The sequence below is a fragment of the Peromyscus maniculatus genome, chromosome 6 (assembly GCF_049852395.1).
Source record: "Peromyscus maniculatus bairdii isolate BWxNUB_F1_BW_parent chromosome 6, HU_Pman_BW_mat_3.1, whole genome shotgun sequence".
In the NCBI taxonomy this organism is placed as follows: Eukaryota; Metazoa; Chordata; class Mammalia; order Rodentia; family Cricetidae; genus Peromyscus; species Peromyscus maniculatus.
Genome location: NC_134857.1, coordinates 50,790,642 through 50,816,365, shown reverse-complemented (window position 1 = coordinate 50,816,365; position 25,724 = coordinate 50,790,642). Strand labels below are relative to the sequence as shown.

Below are 25,724 nucleotides of genomic sequence, written 5' to 3'. Positions count from 1 at the left end.
GCAGAGAGAATAAGTAGGAGGAGAAATCTAGGTGAGAGAGACAGAGAGACACAGAGAGAGAGAAAGAGAGACAGACACACACACACACACACACACACACACACACACACACACACACACACACACACAGAGGTGTGTCACACCCAGGGTCAGAAACCAGGCAGCTGCCAGCCAGACAGACACGGAATAGAACATACAGAAAGAAAGAAGGAAAGGCAAAAAAGCCCCAAGGCAGAACAAAGATGATGAGAAACAGGACAATTTGTTATAAGAGCTAGCAAGAAATAAGAGCTAAGATAAGGCCAAGCATTCATAACTAATAAGCAGTCTCCGTGTCATGATTTGAGAGCTGGTTGGTGGCCCAAAAGAAAAAGCCTGCTACAGTCAGTCTCCCACTTCTTCCACATTGTCCACTCTTTCTAACTACACTGGCCTTGCCCTTCCTCAAATCCATCAAGCTGTTCCTGAATCCAGGCCTTTGCCTCTTGGATACAGATACCCATCATTCACGTCCCTCACTGTCTTCAGATACCAGCCTAGCTTCAACTGCGAGCAGGCATTCCTCTTCCTTGCTCTTTTTTTTTCCTTAAGAGCCCTTAGCACCATCTGACGTGTGTACGCATTTGCTAATATCTGTCTTCCCTCGTTACATATGCTATGGTGTGAAGATCTTGTTCTTTCCACTGTTCAGTAACTAAAGACTAGACCGGAACCCAGCACACAATATGTGTGTACTAAATATGAAGTGACTGGTTGGATTTGTTTGAAAAGTAGCTAGAAATGGCACACTAGCAGCAGAAGGGAAGGGTCCTGACAGGAAGGGTAGATTTCTAGATGTCATTTGATGCACAAAAGCCATACTCAAGTAAAGGGTGAAAGAATGTGATTCTGAGAAACCTTTTAAAATGTCATTGCCTTCCATCAGGTACCCACTGATGACCTCACCAGGCTCCACTAGACAGATTCAAGTCAAGTGACACACATGGTCCTGGTCAACCTGAACGAGTCACAGAACAAACCCCAAAGCTACCAATCATGCAGAGACTGGCAGGGATGGAGGGGAACTGACAGGGATAGGAGGGAAAGTAATCAGAATCTATTATATCTGTGTATGAAATTGTCAAATGACAAAATTAATCAAAAGAGTGTATTATAAAGGTATACCCTTTCAGACAGTTTTAAGCATACAGTTTAAGTAGTTAGACTACATTCAGATTGCAGTGTAACTTATCTTCAGGACTTTTTTATCTTGAAAAACTAAAATTCTATTCACAGCAATTCCCTACCCTTTCAGCCCCTAATACACACACACACACACACACACACACACACACACACACACACACACACACAGACTTTGAGCTTTCTTTTCCATGATTTTGACTCAGGTAAGCAAAAACATACACCATTTGTAACTGGTTGATTGCAATTGCAACATAACATCAAGGTCATCCCTGTTGAGCATGTGATGTGGTTTCTTTATTTCTAAAGGCCAATCTTGTATTATAGGTAGAGCAATATTTTCTTTATTCTGCCATCTGTCAATGGAAATGACCCATTTCCATCTCTTGCCTATTGTACATAATACTGAAATGAACAGAACTGTGCTAATACTTCTTCAAGGCCCAACTTTTGATTCCTTTGGCTATATGCTTGGAAGCAGGATTTTTGGCTGATAGGATGCTTCTATTATTTGAGGGACTTACAGAGTATATTCAGTAACATTTGTACTATTTTGCTAATGTTGTATGTGGGATCTAGTTCCTCCATATCCTTACTGATCCCATTTTCTGCTTTTGTGGATAGTGGGGGTCTTAATGTATGAGGTGACTGTGGTTCTGTTTGTATTTCTCAATAGTGACTAGAGATGCTGAGCATCCTCTCAAGATCCATTACCTATAATAAAGTTGGATTATATGTTGGTTGTTTTAGTTGGAATGGTTCTTTCTCTGGAATTAACCCCTCACCTGCCAGGAGTGGCAGCGGTTTTGTCTACCCTGGGAGTTGCCTTTTCTCTGATTGTTTGCTTTGATGGGCAGAAGCCAAAGCCTGATGGGGTCCCATCTCTTGTCTTACATCCCGTCAGCCAAGCATTACCAGCTCCAGTTCTCTTCTTCTCGTAGTTTTATAATCAACATTTCTGTTTTGTTCTGTTTGGATGGTAGGGCTGGGGATTGAAGCCAGGCCACTGCATATGCTAGCCACGCACTTCTATCATGGAGCTACATCCCAGTCTTCAAAACACATTTAAACAAAACGAAACAAACAAAAAAACCAGTCCCATAAACAGTTAGGATTTAGGCATATCTTCATCGATCAGTTTATAGGAATGGATTTGCTATTAGTTCTTTTCTGTTGCTGTGATACAATACTATGGAAGAAGCAACTTCAGGAAAACTCATCTGCTTGGTTTGTGGATTCGGGAGGATGGAGTCCGGCACGGCAGGGGAGACACGGCAGTGTTCGGGAAAGGAAGGAGGCAGGAGCAGGAAGCTGGCTGATCACATGTCCTGAACACACAGGCAGCAGAGAGGAAGGGCAGGAAGTGGAATCAACATCTGCCACACTTCCAGCAAGGCTCCAACAGCTATCACAACCTCTGCAAACAGCTCCACCACCTGGAGACCGTTCAAACACCTAGGCCTCTGGGGACATTTTTCATTTCAACATCACAGATGTGGTCTTATTTGAAACAGTCAGGTTCAAAAGAAAAGAATTTTGAAGAGAGTTCAAAAGACCGTTCAAAGGGCAGTTCAGAGTCTGAGGATGAAGACAACAGCGTTGTCCACGAATTCAGCTTCCTAATTCAGAAAGTAGGAAATAAAAGACAAGTTTTGGACGGTTTGAGAAGGTAAAAAAGAAAAAAAAGGGGAAAGAAACAGTGAATCAAGAAAGACATACCTCCTAATTCTGTGAAAAGACTGTGGCTCATTTCCTAGTCTGCATCCAAGTACCAACAGTGCCTTTCTGTGTTAACTTGTTACTCTATTTGAGCAAAGAAGGCCTCATGAATCTGGTGTCACCAAACAGGACATACTCAGAGAGCCTGATTCTGCAGTGAGAGCCTTGTACTTTTATACCTGCAGAGGGAAATACTGATGTAACTTAACATGCTCCACTAGGCGTTTGTCTTCTAAGGACTTGCTCTGCCCAGCTTTGTGGCCTGTGACTGGATGAAACTCAGCTAGCTGTTTGTGGAAACCTGCCACCAAAATACACTCTGACATTAGGTTCCAGCTTGTGTGTGTACAGAGTCAGAGTTCAGACACAACCTCAGGACAACACCCTCTTCCCTATTTAATACTTTAGAAAAGGATTTTATTTTTCATTACGTATGTGTCGATGTGCAGGAATATGCACATGAATACAGGTGTCCATAGAGGCCAGAGGAGGAAGGGCATTGGATCTGTGGGGGCTGCAACTCCAGGCAGCTATGAGCTGCACATGGGGTGCTGTGACCCAAACTTGGGTCTTCTTCGAGTGTAGTAAGTGTTCTTAACTGCTAAGCCATCTCTAGCCCCTGCCTAGAGAAACCAGTTAGTTTTTGAAGACTAGAGATTTCCCAAGGGTAGACTAATCTTTGTTCTAAAGCTGAACAGTGAACAAAGGTTAACTTTGTGGCTAGATGAATGTAAAGTGCCTAGAAGACATAAAAATCCTTGTGCTCAAAATTCAGTGGTGCAGACAGCCTAACAATGACCCAATGAACTCCAATAAATATATAAGTATCAATACAAAAATGTCATAAATATATATATAAAAAAAACAAAGCCAACAATTATTCCACCAAATACGTAATTTTAAGAGCCCATAGAGGGTGGGTGTGGTGGTGCATGCCTTTAATCTCTGCTGTCAGGAGGCAGAGGCCGGTGCATCTCCGAGTCCCAGACCAGTGAGGGCTACCTAGTGAGAATCTGTCACCAAACCAAATCAAACCAAACCACACCACATAATACACTCTCCCCTCAATTCACTGCCTGTCTTCCTTATTTTCATTGGCCTCTCGACCAGTCCTGTGTTTTGTTTGTAATTTTAGTAGTACCTTTTAAAAATGCACTTTCTTCTCCGTTTCCAGTACGCTGCAGAATTGCTTCCCCGAGCCCCGCTCTGCTCTCCTTAGCTGAAGAAGGTTCTCGTGCCTCGTGTGCGTCCTTCAAGGCTCATGCTTTGCTTCTGTCTTTCAACGATGCTTCTCTTTAAGATCTATCTTGAATTACAGTTTCAACTTGGAATTCTTCACTGGGGATAAGCTGCTGTAGCTCCGAGCTCCAGTTTCTGACTGTTGACCTCACATTCGGTACTTAAAGCACATGTGTCCTTGAACGTTTCTCCATCATCATAAAATGGTGGAGTCCAAAGAGAACTTGCAGAAAGCTATTCCTTTCTGTGACCTATTTATTCAGCCATCTGTTCAGAGAGCAAGCATTTGTTGGATGTGTGGAATGTGCCAGAACCTCGGTGCCAAGGAGCATGACAGTTCGTGTTTTGGAATATTTTCATCTTGGCAGGAAAAATACCTGTAAACTGGTCCATAAATACAAATAGGCAAGATGTGGACAGCATTATACACCATCACTGGACTCAGGGAAGGGTACCTCTGGGGAGCCAAAGGCGTGTGTTTCTGTTTGTTTTTGATGCTGAACACAGCAAAATGATTCAAGTTACATCTGCTTCTGCTGGAGACGTTAGCATTGTTGCCGGGCCTGTGAAGGTCACTACGTGATTTCAGCTGAACTCAGGGAATTATGGGCAGGTATCTCACTTGTAATCAGAGTTGGAACATTAGGGTAGATGCATCTAAAGCCCCCCACAGCAGCATCTCCACAAAGGGAGCGGTGGAGGCCGTGGAAGCAGCAAAGTGAAGAGGCTGAAAAGCAAAGTCCCAACCCGGATGTAGCTGGGGGTGTCAGGGGTCTTCATTTTCTCATGGTTCAGTTACATGGATTCTGGGGAGCAGGGGCTGTTTCAGGGGTCCTCATTTCCCTCATGGTTCAGTTATGTGGATTTGGGGAGCAGGGTCTGTTTCAGGGGTCCTCATTTCCCTCATGGTTCAGTTATGTGGATATGGGGAGCCAGGATTGGGCTTCGGGGGTCTTTTTCCTCTTCATTGTTCAGTTAAGCGCATTCACAAACACACGAGTCCAAGGCAAATTAGGACAGTGAGCTGCGGTTTACTAAGCATAATCACAAAGGCTTTTAACCTTCATAGATTACACACTCTAGAATCAGGCAGACTGATGTGGAAACCGGTTCGGCCCCATATCATGGCCTTGAAAGAGTCTCGAATCTTTCCATGCCCCAGTCTCCTCAGCTACGAAAACGGACCTGCCATTCCTCCTTCTCCATAGGGTGGCTGCAAGGACTCAGTCAGTTACTATAGACAGAACACATGGGAGACAGCGGGGACTTGACACGTGCTAAAAAACAAACCATCATTAGTGTCTCTACACTTTACTACACATTCAACCTAAACTGCATGTGTTTGCATTACAGACACAGCAACTGCATCGAACTTGGTGTGTCCTTTCCTGAGAACCACGGTTGCTTTCACAAGCGGCCTTTTCAACTTATAACAATGGAAACTGGTGGGTTGACAGGGTGACGCTGTGGGCAAAGCACTTGGCAATCACCTGGTGACCCGAATTAAATCTCTAGGCCCCACGTGGTGCAAAGAGAAAAGCAACGCTCACAAGTTGCCCTCTGACCTCCACGTGTGTGCTGGGGCACGTGTGCTCCCCACGTGCAATTAATAACATGTACGAGAATGGATAAAAACTGGAATTCACTGATCTGCTGGTTGAGTTCTTTATTTAGAAGCTCTTCATCTTCCTGACTCGATATTTACATCCACAGCTGTGAGATGACTCCCGGTCAGTCCCAGCAGAGGTGGCTGCTACGCTAGGATCTTCGTATTCATCTCGTTCTTACTGCGTACAAACAGCACCTGTGATGCAGTGTGGTCACTCAATGGCCAACGCCTATTCTTGCTTCACAAAAATTGACACTAAGGAAAGGACTTTGAACAGACTTTCTCATACTGTTAATACATTTATTTAGCTATGCTCACTTTCCTGAACTGTCATCCTGGGGCTCCGAGTCTCCCCAGACATCTCTTTAAAGAAGCTTGCCAAAAATCTCCCTCAAAAAAGTTCCTTTTGAATTCCATGACCCCGATGAAGGTGAAGATAAAGTCATCTTATGATTTGCTACCAAAGGGAAAGAGGGAGCCAAGAGGAAGAGGGACAGGAATGACAAGGGCCCCCCGAGAGTAAGTCACTTCTGTGTTTTTGTTCCGGCTCCACTACCTTGAACACACTCCTTGATATCTGGCAAATAAATACACAGTCTAGTTGAGGTGATAATAAAAACAACAGCAGCTAGCAAGGCACAGATGCTGAGGAATTAGAACAGATGTTAGCTGTAAACAACTGGAAGAGTGTGTCTCCGGTGAAAATTGGTCTGCGCTCGCCCACGGTGTCCAGTGTTGGAAGCGTTCTTCCTAGTGCTGTTTTCAGGGTGGAAATTGTAATGTGAAAATGCTGTATGACAGAGACATTTTCCCAATAACTGTTACTTGTTTTGAATGCAAGAACTACAGAGGAATTTGTATAACTGGGCCTTTCAGCCACAGATTGCTCTCCTTCTATTCTTCAAATGGGTTCTGTAAGACACTTCTAAAGATTGGCAAGGCTCTCAGCTGCTCCGAGCGCTGATAGGCTCTTCACAGCACACACAATTTTGTTTGGAGATTGTCAACAACAGGCTGTTCCTATTAGCCTAGAAGCAAGCAAGCAATATAAAATACCAGAAGAAGAAAACTGCAAAATACGTCTTCCTGCTCATCCAACAGACTTTTTCCCATCAAAAGAATTTTAGAGCCAGAATGAAGTCAGCACCAACATCCAGAATTCTTTGTTTTGCTCACGCCTGAGGTTACCTTTATGAAGATAGTAAGTCATGAAGCTAGCCCACCTGGTATCTGACAACTAGAAACAGCAGCGTTCCTTATGACATGCTGGTACAGCTGTATCCAGCATAGGCCAAGGACCTAACACATGGTTTTCCAAGTTACAGTCCACATTCTTTCTCAGAGCATCTCCAGCACCCTCCACTCAATGTAAAAATCCTGAAAGTCCTCTCCAGATAACACACCGGGGACAGTTCTCATCATTTTAATAACTAGGAGGAGGCACAATGTGCCTCCTACGACAGACACCTAAAAGTCTATAGCCTCGCTTTCCCAGCTTCCCTTGCCAGCCAGGCTGTGGGATACGACCTCACTAATTAGGTCACAGTGCCCTAAGTTCCAAATCCAGAGAAAATGGCAGAAAGTTCTAGGGATGCTAAGGAATTCTTCAAAGGACTGGTTTTACAAGCCATTTTCCTGGAATGACAGTGTGAGCAAGCCTAGTCCTCAGCATCATTGATGTAAGAGACAGAAAGAGTGTCCTCGTGTTAGTTATGGGGGGGCGGGGAGCAGGGGTTGGAATGGTTGAGGTCTGTGGCCTCCACTATTCCTGTACGCTTTTCCAAACTTGTTTCTTCAGCCTCCCTAGCAGATTGCTGAACTACCCATTGCCTTCTTAAAATTTTTATGTTTTGTTTTAATTATCTAGAGACTGTTTTTGTTGCTTAGAACAAAACCCAACCAAAAGAACCTATAATTCCCAAGCCTTCCCAGACCACAGTATCATGTTACTTCCACAAACTCTAAGTACAATGGAGTCTAGCACTTTGTGAATACCCAGGTTTATGGTTTATGATTATCTTTTTTGCTTAAACCATGCCCATCAGGGATAGTACTGCTCCAACTGTGACCCTTCCCCAGCAGCCCATCCTGAACTTCCTGAATCGGAAACTCCATCAGGGGCCCCGAGAGAACAGCATGTTAACACCCGTGAAAGCTTGGACTCTGTCCAATGCTACCAAGGTTCCACTTATAGCTCTCACTACTGGTTACTGTGTAAGAGTGAAGAAGGCTGGCTGGCCATGAGCAGCAGAGAACCAAGCAAGCAGGCACATGGGTACATTCCTCTCTCTCTGTTCTTCATTGCAGGTAAGAAGTAATGAGCTGCCTGAGTTCCTGCCTTGACTTCTTCCAAATAGTGGACTGTGACTTGGAATTGCAAGCCAAATAAAGCCTTTCTTCCCTAAGTTGTTTTCTGTCTAGATATTTTACCACGGAACTGGAACAAAATTCAGCAGCTCAGAAAGATTGACATCTCTTACGTGGACTTATCTCTGAAACCTGCTTCAGACTCTCGAGCAGTGCTTTTGTATGGGGATGTTTAGATCTGGGGGAGGGGATTACTGGTTGTCACAATTACAGTGAGTGTCCATGAGATTTAATCGGAAGAGGCCATGGGTGCTCAGGATTCTGCAGTGTGATGGACAGTCCTACAAAACAGTAACTTTTCCACATCCCACACAACCATCAAACAGCAGCGTGAGAAACTGTTTATAATCACATCCGCCTTTGGTTTTGCATGTCCATAGAGTGCTTCTGGAAAGGCATTACTATACGCTGAGTTTTTCAGGAATGTAACTACTGTCCTAATTAAGTTGCGCTTTTGCCTTAGAACTTTAAAGTCATTTGCACCTCGGAAAAAATCCCTTCACTGATGCCATCACCACTCAGTGTACCTGAGCTGTCAAAAATCCGTCAGCTGTCAGTCTGCATTTGTGGCTGTCGCTTTTGTGGAGCCACAGTTAGCATCAAGAACAAGAACGTGACACGTCCATTAGGAGGCCAAAAGTCCTGGTGGTGGCTGAGTATTTCCACATCAAAATACCTACAGATCATTATGCATTACCTTCCATTTATATTGTTAGGGCACTCTGTTGAATTTGAAAAAAAAACATTATGCATAAAGTTGGAGTAAGTACTCTATGAAGTTTATGTCAGGATATCATGTTAAAAGTATGGTGTTATTAAAAGGAAAGTGTTGGTTATATAAAAGTAAGAATTATGATTTTAGAGCAGAGAGAAGCATGATGGTATTTTTCCTGATGATTTCCCAGTGCAGAGGAAGTTAATATAGGGCAAGTGTCCCCTGTGTTTTATAGGCCCTGCTACTGTAAAAATGAAAGACGAGAAAGGAGACACGGGCGGGTGTTAGAAAGGAAGGTAGGACACATCCTCACACTCTGGTTGCCAGATTCTCCCGGGGACTACTGGGTTTGTTTCAGTCAGCTTCCTGTTTCTTTCTCCTGTCAGGGGTAGCACCGTTTACTCTGATCAAGACACTGGTTTTATATTTCAGACGGCTACAGTTGAGTCTTTTCCTGCCCTGACAGCAATGTTTTTCTAGTTGAAGGTCCTGATTGCCGAAGTGTCACAGCTCTCACGCTCTGCTGCCCGAGTGACACACGCTTATGAGGTCACCCACTCCCTGGCCTCTTCTCAGGCATAAAGAACCAGACAGACATCGTTGACTAACTGCCATACCTGAGCAGAGCAAGCCGGCTCCTGGAGCACAGGAAAGTTTTGACAGTTAAAGGCGACCTATTCCGTTCCAGTAAGTTTTTTCTGGGACCCTGAGAAAGTCACTTAACTTCGCCATGAATTAGTGCCCCCAAGCAGAAAGGAAGATTACAAGACACTCTCTCTTTCTTGTCTTTGCTCTGGTAGCAGCCCACTCCCACCAGAACTGTGTTTTCCCATTGCTTACTGCCTCGGGGCGCTCAGCAAAGCTAAGCGGATCAGTTAAGCAGCTGGAGATCTCAGAGGAGAGATGCTTCATTCGATGTGGCTCTTTATTGACCAGGGCTGACAGACTAGAGGCCAAGGAAAGCTGTTGTTTAACATCTGTTTCGAAAGGGGCAAATCTCTAACAGCTGCCCAGGGGCTCCGTCATTTTTTGATTTTGCTCAAGGTCAAAATGGATTTCATGTTTAAGAACAAGGTTTCTGCTCTGGTAGGATTTGCCAGCTCCCTAACCTGGGCACTCTGGCGTCTCTGTGGATGTCCTCACTTCCTGTGGACGACGACACAGAAACAAGAGCAAGACAAATGCCAGGCACTCGACAGCATCGGGGCTTGTACGCGGCTCCCATGTTTCTATCCCACCCTGAATCCACCCCCCCACCCCACCCCACCCCTGCTCTCTTGCTCAAGTTGTTCTCAGAACCACTTGTGGGAGACAGTAACCTAGATGCCACTCTTGGCCGTGTCTACACTGGAGGTCGCATTCATTCTTCTTCACGCACGAACTCTAAGGATTTGGATTTTCCAGAGGGAAGACAGGAACATTCTACTGAGTTTGACATCTTCTCCTTTGACATGACTGATAGGACCAGAGGGACCAATCCATGGAGTAAGCTGAGCCAACTAGACTCTACTCTGAGAATTGAAGGGAAGTGGACAGTCCAGTGTAATCATTTTTAAAAAGTGGGTAGAAATACTTGGACATCCCTCCTTCAAGGAGCTGCCACCCCTGTTCCCTCTCCTCGACTCCAGGCAGGATGGTGACGTTTGTAACAGCGACACTGGTCAGAAGGCCCCTCCGTCCAGGTCTGAACACGTCATGTGATTTTCAGCTGCTGGGAGTGACATGCCCTGGTGACTCCTCTTAGGACAGAGTTTCTCGAAACACTGTTTTCCCATTCAAAACATCTATCTTTTGGTTCCTGTGCTCACCGGCCCATGGGCAGGCAGCTCTGGCTAAGAGACCCTGTGGTGTCCGATCTGTTTCAGCATTCTAGCCACGGTGCTAGAAATAAGCAAAGTCTTCCCAGATGAGGCCTGGGAAAGATAAACAAAACTTTCCACTTGCCTTGACCCACAGAATCCACATGCATGAGAAAACGACTACACCCAGAAATCTGGAGTGGCTTAAGCCAGGGCAGTAACTGAAACAAACATCAAATCACATAAACGGCAGACTGAAGACCCCTTCAGTTTTATATCTTTCCAGAGATGATCTGATTACATTCTTCTCAAGTTCAGTTCTTCCTTGAATCCTAAATACTCAGCTCTTCTAAAACACTCTGGAGACAATTTGATAGATTTCTTCCCTCTAACCAAGTATACTGTAAGAGACCATCCATCACATGACTCTAGACAAGGGTGCTATTTCCTATTGCAACCAAACCTGCCAGCTCTTAAGTTGCCTAAGGGATGCCAGGGCAGTGGTGTGAAATCGGTCCTCTACCAGACCTCAGTGCCTCAGTCCTATACCAGAAACGACAATGGGAGAACCTCACAAAGCCAGCTATTAACAGAGATACATTAACTTCTTTGAAATTCTTACCCAAATCTCTTTCCACGGGGGCTCAGATTTATCCTAGGAATTATGTGTGGGGAACAAATGATATATATAGTTGCAAGGACAAGATTATACAAAGTGACACTGAGGGTTCATGATGACCATGGGGACAATGGACTACTGGGGATTAAGGATTCTCCCAGGGGCAGAGCTTGACTCAGACAACTGTAGGTGGCCTTGTCGGAGGGGCAGCAGGTGGCAACTGAAGTTCACGGTGTCAGCCCATCAAAAGGAAACTCTCTGATGGGTCAATCTCAGTTAGGCAAGGCCATGAGACCACAGACCCTGGAGTGTCTTTTGCTTCTGCTGTGCCTTTACATATTAGCTGCTGCCATCTTTCTCTGGTATCTGGTGTAGTGTGAATGGATGTGGGGAGATCCCCACTGCCTGTAATGTAGTGTGTTTATCTCATGGAAACATCCCATTCTACTGGGCATTTTTGCCTGTGGATTATTATGGAGATGATTTCTTCCTAAACTATACTGTCTAATTGATAACAATAATGTTAGTTTTAATAGAGTTTTGATGATTAAAAATACATACAAGGAATTGTCACACAGTTAGGGCCTATGAGTTTCACCTAAAGAGCTGCATAATCGCAATTCTTGTTAATGATTAAGGAAAACAATTGAGTCCCCAGGAGCCAGGCTGGTTTGAATTCTTTTAATCTTAATGTTGGGAGATGTGTTCATAGGTTTCAGAGTACATCACAGATGAAACAAAGCCTTAGAATGATCTCAGGTTAGATTAAGACATTTTGATAATAGCTTTGAGGTTGGGAATCAAAAAAAAAAAAAGCAGCCCAATTATTGCTAACTGACATAATTTTCTTACGAGGATTGGTTGGAGATCAAAGATGATTAATTCCTTATACCCATTTCTGCCCTAAATCTCCTGATATAAAAATACTGATGAGTGGGTATGTACTCTAAAGAGTTCAAGTAGCACTGACTGATTGTTTTTCATATATAAAAGTTTAGATTTGTGATTCCTTTAAGATTCCTTATAAGATTACCTTTCAAGATAAATAATCCTTTCTTTGTAATCACAAAATGCAGCCTGCCAGAAAAAGAACTATCTGAGGAAAATATCCTGCTTGCTTACACTCTGTTAATTTATAACATGTTACTTAGATGTAAATATATGTGGGTTCTTGGGATGACTTTGTTTTAATCATGTAAGGGAGATGAAAAACATTTCACTTGTATTCATTATAATCATCCAATTGAAAAATAGAATGTAACCACGTTGTAATTCCTATATTTCCTGAAAGATTTTGTTGGGATATATAAGCTGTAGAGGAAAAATAAAGAGGGAGAATACAGAAGAAGAAGGAGAAGGAGGAGGTGGAGGAGAAGAAGTAGGAGGAGGAGGAGGAGGAGGAGGAGGAGGAGGAGGAGAAGGAGGAGGAAACCATCAAGCGTGTGTGTGAGCGTTTTTTCCCTTACCCCTCAAATAAAAAAGTTGCAGTACTTTTCCCTTTGAGCCCTGTGCTGCTGGAGGCTGGTCCCCAGGCAACAAAAGACCACATTCTCTGAACTTGCCTGCTCAGAAGCTACAACTTCTCAAGGCCCAAGATCTCTAGGGGCCAGAAAGCCAGCTTTCACAGCTAATGATGGGCAGTTTCCGTCCTGAAATCCTTGCCTTCTGTAGAGGAAAATGAAGTGGGTTTTATGAAGGCCTGCTTCCCTGCAGAACAGAGACACCACGGTGTGATTGATGGAGTGTTCTGGCCACAGACACACCTCCCTGCGGGGAGTAAACCCGGCCTTGGGAAGAAGACTCCCTTCTCTAACAAAGCTGCACATTGTCTATCTCACGTGGAGGAACTTCCCCTACACTTCGCAATACTCCAGGCTCGACTGCACTTGGAGCTTTCCCATTCCCTCAGCTCTCTCCATCACATGACCATGAATTTTATTCCTTCCTTTAATGGAAAACAGTAAGACAGTCTCCTTAGCTTTCACAGGGACTTCCTAGATGGCATGTGGGCAGAATTGGAATGAAATAATGAAATCGACCCCCAGATTTCATTCCCTAGACCTTCTTCCCTTTGTAACTTGGATATGCTTGGGCTGACGCTTCGGCCAGGTTTTCTACATTTGCTTTCACGGCTGTCCTTTTATCCGCATTACAGAAGAGTAACATCCCTCACACCTGTCACGAACCTTGCTATGTAGCATTAGCCAGACAAAGAAGAGCTACTAGAGGCCAAAGGGACAAGTTGCAAGTATAGCTTCCATCTATCCACTTCCTTCCTTCCTTTTCTGTGGGATGGTTTGTATGTCAAATTGCTCTGATTGGTCAATAAATAAAACACTGATTGGCCAGTGGCTAGGCAGGAAGTATAGGCGGGACTAACAGAGAGGAGAAAACAAAGAACAGGAAGGCTGAAGGAGACACTGCCAGCCACCACCATGACAAGCAGCATGTGAATACCCCAGTAAGCCACGAGCCACGTGGCAAGGTATAGATTTATGGAAATGGATTAATTTAAGCTATAAGAACAGTTAGCAAGAAGCCTGCCATGGCCATACAGTTTGTAAGCAATATAAGTCTCTGTGTTTACTTGGTTGGGTCTGGGCGGCTGTGGGACTGGCGGGTGACAGAGATTTGTCCTGACTGTGGACCAGGGAGGAAAACTCTAGCTACACTTTTTTTTCCTTCCTTCCTTCCTTCCTTCCTTCCTTCCTTCCTTCCTTCCTTCCTTCCTTCCTTCCTTCCTTCCTTCCTTCCCTCCTTCCTTTCCTCTTGCCCCTTCTCCTCTCCTCTTCCCCTTCCTCCTCCCTTTTTTTTTTTTCCAGATAGGGTTTCTTTGTGTAGTCCTGGCTGTCCTGGAACTCAGGGACCCACCTGCTTCTGCCTCCCGAGTGCTGGGATTAAAGGTGTGTGCCCTCACAGCACTAAAGCAGGTTTTCAATATTAGTGACAATGGCATTTGTAGCCAGATAAATTTTGCTGGGGGAAGGCGAGGGAGGAGCAGGCCTGTGCATTTTAGAATGGTCAGTGGCATCCTAAGATTCTGCCTGTTGGATATTACCAGCCCCTCTCCTGCTCCCACATCACAGATTGCCTCAGATACTGTGAATTGTCCTGTGAGGCTGGGGGCAGAAATCTTCCCTGCTAGAGCAGCCATATTATAAAGAAAAGGCTGTTATATAGTAAATATACTTTATTATTAGTGGGCAGAAAACAATTCCTAGCCAAAAACAAAACAAAATTAAGGCAAACACATCCTCTGGTGAGTGGGAGACAGTGAGCACCAGCAAACAGAGAATGAGTCACCAACCCACAGAATGCACCAAGCACCCCTAATAGTTAGATAGGAAAAGGTCCCAAGTTCAGCACAGCTTCAAAGCATCCATTTAAAGATCAGCACAACTGAACCAGTCAGAGTTTGTTTGTTTTTTTTTCCAGAGAGGAGAAGGATTTGACCACATCTGTCATATCTGACCTCATTTCATTTTATGTAACTTTCACATTCCCCCCAAAAGAATAATCTGCTAAAACCTTGTCAAAAGGCAACTATTTTTAGCTAAATCCATCTTCTTTGGTGGCTGTGCAATACTGATTTCCTCCAGGGGCTGGCTTCTAAGGAAGTAGAGTCAACCAGAGGCCTGAAGTTACTAGCATTCCAGAAAGAAAGGGAAACTAACATATCTAATTGTATTCTGAGGATGACCACAGAACTGTGTGCACTCTATTTGCAAATGCAATTATATCTGGCCCATAGTCCTTCAGATGTGACTTTTCAAATTTTATTTATTATTTATTCTTTCACAATTCCATACATAAAGATTGGATCCTATTCACCCTTGTCCTCAGTCCCCTGTACTCCCATTGAACTCCTTTTACCCATCATATCTCCCCCATTTTCATATCTGTCTTTCTTTTCTTCACTTTTGTATATGTGTGTGTGTGCACGAGCACGCACGTGCACATGTGTACATGTGTTCATGTTCTACTGCATTTAATTAAGGTTGCTTGACATAAAGAAATTAAGTTGGAATTTCTTCCAGCTGGAAGCTTCCTCCCTGTTGACTGGCTTTCATAGTTCTGGGGAGCAGGGTCAACTGTCTTAAGTCTTACCCAGCTGTGGATCCACAATACCAGCTTAATAGCCAGGCTGGGCCCATTGGTTCAAAAGTAGAGCAACTGTCATGGGATGACCAACCACTTTTCAATTGGACTTGAGGCCTGTCCCATGAGAGGGAAATTGTGCCTTGTAGCATAAACTTGGTCAAAAGACCGTGGCTAGGGAGGTCATGGGCCCTGGGGCAGGGACCAAGTGGAGCAGACTCTGATGTTTTGCTACATGGCCATGCTGTCAAATTGCTTTCTGGTATTTCCACTCACACCTAGGGTTAGTGGTACGCTCCACTTTGATTAGGGAGGCTTCTTTTGGCAGCACATGGCAATGAACGCAGAGACTCACAATGGGTCAAGGAGATGAGAATAAATGGTTGTTCAGGGCTGAGTCCTACAGGAGACATTTGTATTATTCCCCACAAGCCTCAAGGAAAATGAAGGAGGCAGGTTTAGGAAGAATGTAAGAAGATGAAGTGTGCCGTGAAGAGGCATGCAATTTCATGAAATAGCTGTTGCAGTCATGAACTTGGCAGCTGTACCTTCATAAGCTTATCTATCACTTTGGCCAACAATCCTTCCAGGATGGGGAAGGCCTACCAAGGTTCCACCCCTCCCTGAGGAACTACAGGCAGAATTACCATGGAAGGGGGGTCAGTCACATTCCTCAATGATATAGCCACAGATAAACTGCCCTTGGCTCAAGAACCCTGCCCCCCACCCCCCATGCTCAGGTGTGATTTTAAGACACAACCTTGTCTGCAAAGACACAGGGATGAGCTTCTGTTTAATGTGGGTCACTATTTTCATAAGCTGAGCACTGGGCACAAAATTCAAGTCTATAACAGCAAAGACATTTGCATTTCCTTTTGCTCCTTAGTGCCAAATCTCAGGTTGAATTTCTTCAGAACGTTCAGAACGCAAATTCTAAAAGTAAAATAAATATGCATCCTCTCCAATGTCTTCCTCAAAACAACTGTTTAAACCTAACAACAACCAAGTCGTTGCCAAAAGCAAGGGAAGGCTACAAGTTCCCCCCAGCTGTACTGTCCTTTCACTGTGGCTCCCACAGGGAAAACTGTCCTTCCTTGAGGAACAAAGGCTTCCCTGCAGAGAATGGAAAACAAGCAGACAAGCCAAGACAGGAGACCACACTGTCCTAAAAGGTAAACCACACAAAGTCGGGGACTTCACTTTTCAACCCGCTCCCTATAAAACAGCCAAAGGAGCCCAGAAATTAAAGAACTTTTCCACTGGGGGCCACTGCTGGGTCAAATAGGGAAAGTTACACACCGAGTTCATGGAGTCATTCTCCGGATCTGTTTTAAAAATCAAAAGAACAAATCATCAGACTTAATAAAAGCATAATAAATCTTCTATAAAGGAAAGAAAAATAAAGAAGGGAGTGAAGAAGAGAGAAAGAAGTTAGAGACCTGACCTCCAGAGAAAAGTGTCTTACTCTTGAAGCATTAAAGACAGTGCCCGGGAAAACCTACCCTTCACGGGGCTGCAGTGTCTCCACGGTTAAGAACACTTGCTGCTCCTGCAGAGGACCCAAGTTTGGTTCCCAGCACTCAGGGCGGCTCACAAACTGCCTGTAACTCCAGTTCCAGGAGATTTTACTCCCTCTGCTGGCCTCTGTGAACACTAGGCACACACACAGGATGCACATCTATCCATCCATGCAAAAGACACATACCCAAAATAAAATAAATCTTTCAAAGAAAAACAAAAATCAAACAAACAAACAAACAAACAAACAAACAAAAAACCACATAAGATCCCACTCAGCTCTTCAGACACTGGCCTGGCTAACAGCTTGACTGCAACCTCAAGGGGAACAAACCCAGACACAGACCCCGGAAGCTGTGAAGTCCTAATATGGTGATATTTTATTTGTACTGAAATGTGATTTTATTTGTGTGTTAATAAATAAAGTTGCCTGGGGGTCAGAGCTAATAGCAAGCCATAGCAGAAACTGGGCGGGGGGTGGGGTGGGGGGGTGCAGGCCTTTAATCCCAGCTCTCGGAGGCAGAGCTAGGCAGATCTCTGTGTGTTCAAGGATACAGCCAGCATGGAGACACGCCTTTAATTTCAATACCAACCATAGAAGACACGGAGGTCTGTACAGATGGGCAGTGATGAGGAGGTCATGTGGTCGGGTTTACAACCAATGAGAAGGCAGAATAGAAAGTCAATAAAAAGGACAAACACACAGGAAGTAGGTCTCTTGCGGAGAGGTAGGACAGCAGCGGCAGTGAAGGGTAAGGTTTTTAGCTCTTAGCTATCGCTCTGACCTCTTGGCTTTCATCTCTGAATCGGCTCTGTGTTTCTTATTTAAAAAGACGGTTACTTCTACATCCTAAGATGCTACGTTTTAGTGCAATTTGTGATGGAACAAACAAATTATCATCTGGTACTAGGAAGGGTAAAAGCAAACAAAATGAAAACATGGAAACAGGACAAAGACGCTTAACTTAAAGAACAGTTTTCCTACCTAGGAAAGAATAAGGAAGGACAATAAAATAGATAAGAACCAATATTTGTTGGTCTCTGTGTGCCCTGTGCAGGAAGTTAATTTACTTCTAGTAAAATATAAGTAATCTGATCTACTGTGAAGAGAATGATAAAAAAAAAACCATACCGTATGTACTACGCTGTTACATCATGCAGAGCTAAGAGAAAGATGATCAGTATTTATAGTACATATTTTCTAAACATTATCTTTACTTCTCATCAAAAGCTTTTTAAGGTTTTATATCATAAGGAATCATTACAAAGCTAGCTGAACTTCAAATCCATTTTTTATTTTATTTTATTTGCTTTTACTGCACTGCATTGCTTCACTATGAAAACACTGAGGGTCTGTCCGGCTGTAGCTCAGGAGAGAGCCCTGAGAAGAACAGGTCACACAGACAATGGTACAGTGGAGCTGGGATCTGGTGCGGTTCCCTCATCAATACCACTCCAACCTGCCATCTCCGTGCGTTTGTCGGGTGCAGCCCAGGGGAGGGGTTGGCCAGGAGAAGAATCCGTGGGTGAGCAGGCTCAGTCTTTGAACATCCAGGAGGAGGAGGCCACAGTGGCTGTCCTGGATCATTGATCAGTCATTCATAAGCACTCATTCGGACGCCCAAGGAAGTTCCTCTTGAGCCTGGCACATATGAGCAACAGATCTGCTACTTTACCACGGGCTAACTCGTCTTGGAGTCCTCAAAAGGCTGTGCTCATGTCAAGATACACATTCACTCAGAACTTAATCACTCAAGGCTTTCTCCACTCCCTATCCACCAGGAAGGTTTTGTTAACTTTCATTTAAAACAAAACAAAGGACAGAAAATATACATAACGAAGTTAAGCAATATACTGTCATCAAAAGGAAAAGCTAATCTTTTCATAGTTCTCCCATCTAGAGGAGCTGCTAAGAATTTCTGATAGGGGAATCACTTCTTTTTCATACACATATGAGGAGAACACATGCCTAAAGCCACAGCTCACTGTGTCATTAAGATGGAAGAGCCCAGCTACCCGAATTCATTGATCATAGAAATGATTAGCCAAGTGTTTTGGGTTTGAGCTGGGTAGCTGCCCTGCTGAGCTGTTACATCAAACAAAAAACACCTGCCTCTTTCGCATTCTGCTGTATGTAAGATTTTCTATAGATGTACTTGAGCACCTTTTTAAAAACAGTTTATTACAGGGACATGTCATACATGGAAAGGACTTAGCGGGTGGAGCAGGCAGAGGGGAGGCCAGCCACACCACTGGACAGGAGGTCAGCAAGGCAGACAAGCCACTCTACAGCAAAAGCAGGAGTGAAGGGCTTCAGAGAAACAGTAAGGAGCCCACAGCACGAGGAAAAGAATACTTAGGCTCTGGCTAGCACCTGAAAGAGCCAGAGGAGGAGAAAGACAAAGAAGAAACGTCACATCATCCTGAGTCAAGAATCAGAAAGGCAGACAGACAGACCCAACAGAACTTCCTGGAGGCTCATCACAGCTATACTAGGGCAAGAGAATTCTGGGAAAGAAAACTGCATTATCTCAATAAAGGACACTTATTGCTTCTCTTTAGCGTGGTTTATGGTTAATCTGCCTTTGTAGGGGTGGTACAACTGGGTTAACCCATATTTTGGGTAGCTTGGAATGCTACCCTCACCTACCAAGGCCAGAGAAATAACTTTCCCTAATGGAACTCCGTAGAGTCCTGATCAAAGCTGCTATAATGTTCCCCCCTCTAAAGAGGGAACCCTAAAATCATTTAGGAACCTGACCAAGGATCATAGTGAAGAACCAGCCTGTCTCCACTTAGGCTTAAAAGCCATCTTATAGTAAAGACAAACTAGGTTCATTCCTGTTTATGATTAAACCTTTGTTTCTCAAGGATTGGACCATGCTCCACTTGCAACCTTAACTACAAATAGTTCTGTACTGCCTGTTCCAGGAATGGCAACCATGTCTTGTTTCCAAAAGTTGTTATAGTCAACATGCAACCCTACCTTTGTTTCAAAAGATTGTTATGACTACCTATTGTTATGACTACCTCATTATGACCACCTTGCAATCATGCCTTTGTTTCAGGAGGTCTTTATGACTAACTTGTTAAGCTTTTGTTCTGCTCCTCTAACCCAACTATTTTGTCTGCCAAATCCTCCATTTGGAAACCCCCTAACTCTGAATTTAAAAAACCCTGTCTTCTTCACATCCAATGCTGACCTCTTGAACCATGCCTTACGGGGAGGCAGCCTGTGTACATGAATAAAAAAGCTTGCTTTAATTAATTGCTTGCGACAGCCAGGCGTGGTGGCACACACCTTTAATCCCAGCACTCTGGAGGCAGAGGCAGGAGGATCTCTGTGAGTTCGAGGTCAGCCTGATCTACAGAGTGAGTTCCAGGATAGACTCCAAAGCTATACATAGAGACCCTGTCTCAAAAAAAAAATTAAAAAATTAATTGCTTGCTTCAATTAATTTGGCCATGATGAATTGGATTGGTGGTCGTTCTCCTCAAATCTTTGGAATTAACAATAACTCCCAAACATTTCTGGCTATCAGCCAGGACAGGGCTTAGGGCATTTCTGGTTTATGGTCAAGGACATAAATTGAGGTCCCTATCTCCAAGTTGCCTGTTGTGTTTCTACCTGGTATTTTTAATCATTCCTGCTTCTGGAGAGGTAGCCCCAACTACAATTAGGAAGTAGGTTCAACAGTCTATCTGGCTTGTTTAGGCTGAGTTAGACCATCATATGGGGCAGTTGAGATAATCCTTCACTGAGCACTTTACTGTGCATGTCTACAGGTTGCATAGAAAATATAAAAAACCCAGCAACTCATCCAAGCCTTTATAGATGGCTAAAGCAGGAAATGACCATAAGACGAACTCACGTGCATTTGGTAAACGATACTTTAAGATTCCACCTTCTGTGCTGGTCTGGGACACTGCTTACCCATTGTCTCATATTCTCCTGGTCTTACCTTTTAATTAACTGCTAGCAAGGGGACCACCCGAGCCTAGAGGCAGCCTTGGTCTAGAACTCTTTATCATTTGCTTTTTCCCCAGGGAATTACGCGGACACCCGCGGAACCCATGCAGCACATGCGCAGAGCCAAACCAAGAGTAAAGGGACATGAGTGACATGTGTGGCCCCTGGCCAATGTGGGGATGGGAAAGCAGCTCAGTGGCTCTGGGTGTGATTCACAAGCTTCCTAAGGACGTAGTCCTGCTTAAGCAGCAGCTGCCAAGGGAACCCAACTAACTAACTCCACAAGTGCTCCCCAGGTCCTGCTTCAGATCCAACATCCCCCCCCCCCAGTTCCTGTTCCCCAGGATCACACTCCTGAGTCAACTCTAAAGCCATTTGTTTCAGGTTCTGCTTCTGGGGAAGCCAGGTGGAATCCCAGCACTCAGGAGGCAGAGGCAGGTGGATCTCTGTGAGTTCAATGCCAGCCTGGTCTATAAAGTGAGTTCCAGGACAGGCAGGGATACACAGAGAAACCCTGTTTCAAAAATAAAATAAAAATAAAGGAAAAGAAAAAAGAAGCAGCTCCATTCTGCTTCTTAAACAGAATTTTGTAATTTGTTAGGTTCCTCCTTTTGCCCCAGCCATCGAAGAGCTGAGGAGAAGTTCGGTGACTCATTACAGTACATTATGACATTTGTGCTGCATTGTTCTTTGCGGTTAGCACACTTACTTGGTTTTTTATGGCTCTGATTTTCTGTTTTACAATATTATTATTATTAACTGTGGGAAATCATACTTTTAGGAAACACATCAGTTACACATAATAAAAAAGGTAATTTGTGCTACTTCGCTCTATAATGAAATGAACTGAGCTCTGGCAGGGAGGAAGCACATTGTAAAGAATGGTTCATACCGACAACAAAGATCAGCACTAAATTCTTCTAGCTCACCTGTCCTTCCCCACAGCTCAGCCCAGCACCTGGCTAGAACCTGGTACACAGTAAATGTCAGTGTGAGCAAACAGTGGTTCCCAGCAATTTCTCTGGTGTTTGTCAGCTCCCCTTGGATCGATGACTACAGGATTATAAGAGCGCATTCAGCAGCTTCTCAAGGGTACACACGACAAAATACCGACCTCATCAGAAATGGCCGAAGCCACATAGTAGAGACAGGACATTAATTAATGAAAAAAAAATGAATTCCTCCTGAATTTCAAGATGGCGGCTGGAAAACAATGTATCTCACAGGGCAATTTGCCAAGTGAGATCCTGAGTGTTCAGTAGATCCCAGAGACCGAACTCAACACCTCACAAATGACTTTACTGGCAGCACAATTACAGATGTTCAAAGTCGAAAAGTCAGGCTGAGGATGCATCTGTTTGACTCTCGTACAGTATGGACAGTCCATATATGAGACATCCTATCATTTCAAAAAATCACCTTATTTTTCTCTATAAAGTAAAGGGCTCATTATTAACGGGGATCACTTTAAAATGTGTAATAGGCCTTGCAGTAAGCCCACAGAATGTTCAATACAGACGCTTAGGAGCACAGAAAGAGAGAGATGGAGAGGAAAGCATTCTGCTGTAGACGGCGCCAGTAATGCTGTGGGAATCACCTGGTCCAAGCATTTGCTTTGATGTATATACGTTTTCCTTAGTCCTCGTCATCAAATACGACTCCAGAGACAGGTAGCAGCTCTACTTCTCTTGTGGCAAACAATGACACTTGATTAGAAAGATAAACACAGCTCTAGCCCAAGTGTCGTAATCACCGGAGGTGACATCTCCTGATGTTCTAAATTTGAGTCCTAAAACCTGTGGCAGTTTACTCGGCAGAATTTGTTGAAATTTTAAATTCTCATTTTGCTCTACGTAAAAACTGCACTAATATATCTTCAGAGTGGATTGAAGCCTTCTATTTTAAAGACCACGAAGCAATTGAAAAAATGTAAATTGATTTTCTTCTTTCAATAACTGCCTAATGAGACCACTTTTGCAAGATTCAACTGGAATTATAATTTTTCTATGTTGGGAATTTCACAAGTGAACAGGCAATGCTGATCACATATTAATGCAATCTAATCAAACTCATTAAAATTAGTTAGAGAGCAACACTTAGAATGTGGTAGGTGGCAACATGGCAGAGGATAAGAACAGATCTATAAGGCAATGGCTCATCACCACAGAAGTAACGAGGAAAAAAACATCACCAAAGCCTGCCTTTAAAATGCAGCCGACACTAAAGTTCAGACTGAACAGTTCAAATGTTTTTCCAATTTATTCAGTCAAACCTTCCCAAACCCAATTCTTCCTCCTCCGCCCATTTACTGGCCCCTGGAGTACCAGTTCCATGGTGCTTTCTTTCCTGTTTCTGCCAACTGTTGTTCTGGGGCTTCCTACCACCACACCGATTATTAGCCATATGAAAGGAATGGGAAAATAGGTAGCCATTATTCACTTATAAACCAAGAACTTTCTGGCCAATACTTCTTACTCCCCTCCCCTCCACCCAAGTGCTAAGGACCAGAACCAGGGCCTCAAGCTTACAAGGCAAATACTTTACCAATTGAGCTATGTATCAGGCCCCTAATTCCAGTTTTTAAGCACAGCCAATTTGTATTTTTTTTTCCATTTTTCCTTTATATCAAGGATTTGAAGCAACTGAATCTTTTCTACACACACACACACACACACACACCCCACACACAAATACTCTTTATCCCGAGTGGAGGACGACATGGTCATCTGGATGTTTCTCTGTGGTCTGTCATGCCCTGACTCGGGTGCTCATGCAGTCAGTGTTTACGGGGGGAGACACAGTCACCCATTGTTAAGGCTGCAAGAGTCTTAAGAAACCAAGGCTGCAGTTTCACAGCGGAAGAGCCAAGCACAGACTCAATGTCCCGCCACTCAATCACCTGTGTAGGTACGTTCAAGCTGTGAGACAGTTCCTCTTTCATAGGTAGGAAAGTTTAGCTATTGTTCCCCACCACCACCACCAAAAAAAGAAAAGATTCAGTTGTTTAAAATCCTTGATATAAAGGAAAAATGAAAAAAAAATACAAATTGGCTGTGCTTAAAAACTGGAATTAGGGGCCTGATACATAGCTCAATTGGTAAAGTATTTGCCTTGTAAGCTTGAGGCCCTGGTTCTGGTCCTTAGCACTTGGGTGGAGGGGAGGGGCTGGGGGTAAGAAGTATTGGCCAGAAAGTTCTTGGTTTATAAGCAAATAATGGCTACCTATTTTCCCCATTCCTTTCATATGGCTAATAATCAGCGTGGTGGTTTGAAAGAAAATGGCCCCCAAAGGGAGTGGCACTATTAGGAGGTGTGGCCTTGTTGGAGGAAGTGTGTCACTGTGGGGGCGGGCTTTGAGGTCTCCTTTTCTCAAGCTTCCCTCAGTGTGACACTCAGTCAACTTCCTGTTGCCTGCAAGATGGAGCACCCTCAGCTCTAGCACCACGTCTGTCTGCACGCTGCCATGCTCCCTGTCATGATCAGAATGGACTGAAGATCTGAAACTGTAAGCGAGCCACCCCAATTAAATGTTTTTGTTTTTGTGTTTTTTTTTAAATAAGAGTTGCTGTGGTCATGGTGTCTCTTCACAGCAATAAAAGCCCAACTAAGACAATTGGTTACAGTAAAAAGTCCCCATGTATCTGTCAATCATACAATCAATTCATATTTTCTTCTCGGATAAAAGACAACCAAATTCAGGCATTCCATATGGGGATGAGAATTGAAATATGAATTTAAAAAAAAAAAACATTAAAAGGACACAGGCATAGTGACTGTGATATAGTTACCCAAACAGGATACCAACCATTATTGACAGTTTATAAGCGCAGGAAGAAATAAGTTCAGTGTTAAATTTTGTGAAAAGATGTAAAATCAGGAATAAGTTAACTAAAACTCAGCAAAGAAAAGTGACTAGAAGGAAATGCACTAAAGGTATTAAATGGTAAGATTAAAACATTTCCTTCTTCTCCTTCATTTTCCCTATTTTAAGAATGTCTCAAAATGTATTCCTATTACCCTTAGAATAGAAAAGCAGGTCAGATTTTGAACCTTGGACAGAACCAGAAGCTGGTAGCCCAGTCAGGACCGAGCCTCCCTTTCCAAGTCCCTTTGGGTCCCTTTCTCTCTTCCTTCCAGGCCCTCCAGTTCCTGTCAGGGAGTCCCTGAGAAGACAGCTTTTCAAGCCCAGAAAGACTGATGGGAGATAAAGATAGGGAAGTCTCAGTGTTTCCTCCTCCCTCGGGGCCTGTGGAGAAACACTCGGAGAAAGTCAGTCTGTCAGAGCGAAGGACTTCCGGCAAGGGCTGTCACTGCACTTTTTAAAACGCTCTTAGAAAACCTGGAAGGCCCTAAATAATTCACACTCTCCTTCAGGGGTCGGGTTTCTGGGTGTGCAGCTTTTGCCCGTGACAGTAAATGGCTTTCCTTCTCGACCACTGATTCCTCTGACACTAACGGCTCAATTAAAACAGCTGTAGCTCTCAGGTATCATCTGTCTCTGGGGGAATAAAGTGATCTCAGCAGGGGGCACTTTCAGCTACTCCAGTTGCTAATGGCGGGTTTCTCTTCCCCTTTAAAAGCACACCAGCGGCGCCTGGAGTGTCTCCTCTGGAGTCTCGCTCAGGCCCTGCCCCAGGCATTTCTAAAGTAAAGCTGCATCAGGAATCAAGGGGCAAAGACTTCTTCTGAGGAAGCTGTGTGACTGCCTGGTACCTGAAAAGGGATCTGTGGGCGGCCGCTTTACGGGAGGGCTCAGGCTAACACAACCCGCAGCTGCCAGAACTCCCTCCTTTCCCAAGCGTTCTCTCTACCTGGCCGATTCTGCACTCAATGTGAAGCTGAGTTTCTAGGGAACTATAAGAATAGAAATAAAGACCCTTGCTGGTCTG

General features: G+C 44.0%; 1 protein-coding gene and 1 long non-coding RNA gene across 2 annotated transcripts in view; both read right to left on the bottom strand.

Moving 5' to 3' along the window:
- Ppm1l (protein phosphatase, Mg2+/Mn2+ dependent 1L) overlaps window positions 1-25,724 on the bottom strand; it is a 284,889-nt gene that overhangs the window by 52,258 nt on the left and 206,907 nt on the right. The window lies entirely within an intron of this gene.
- LOC121830174 (uncharacterized) lies at window positions 2,083-13,664 on the bottom strand. The gene is made up of 3 exons (XR_006073164.2): window positions 4,043-13,664; window positions 2,902-3,080; window positions 2,083-2,801 (listed from the first exon to the last, which is right to left on the bottom strand). It is a non-coding gene; the product is annotated as an uncharacterized LOC121830174 (long non-coding RNA).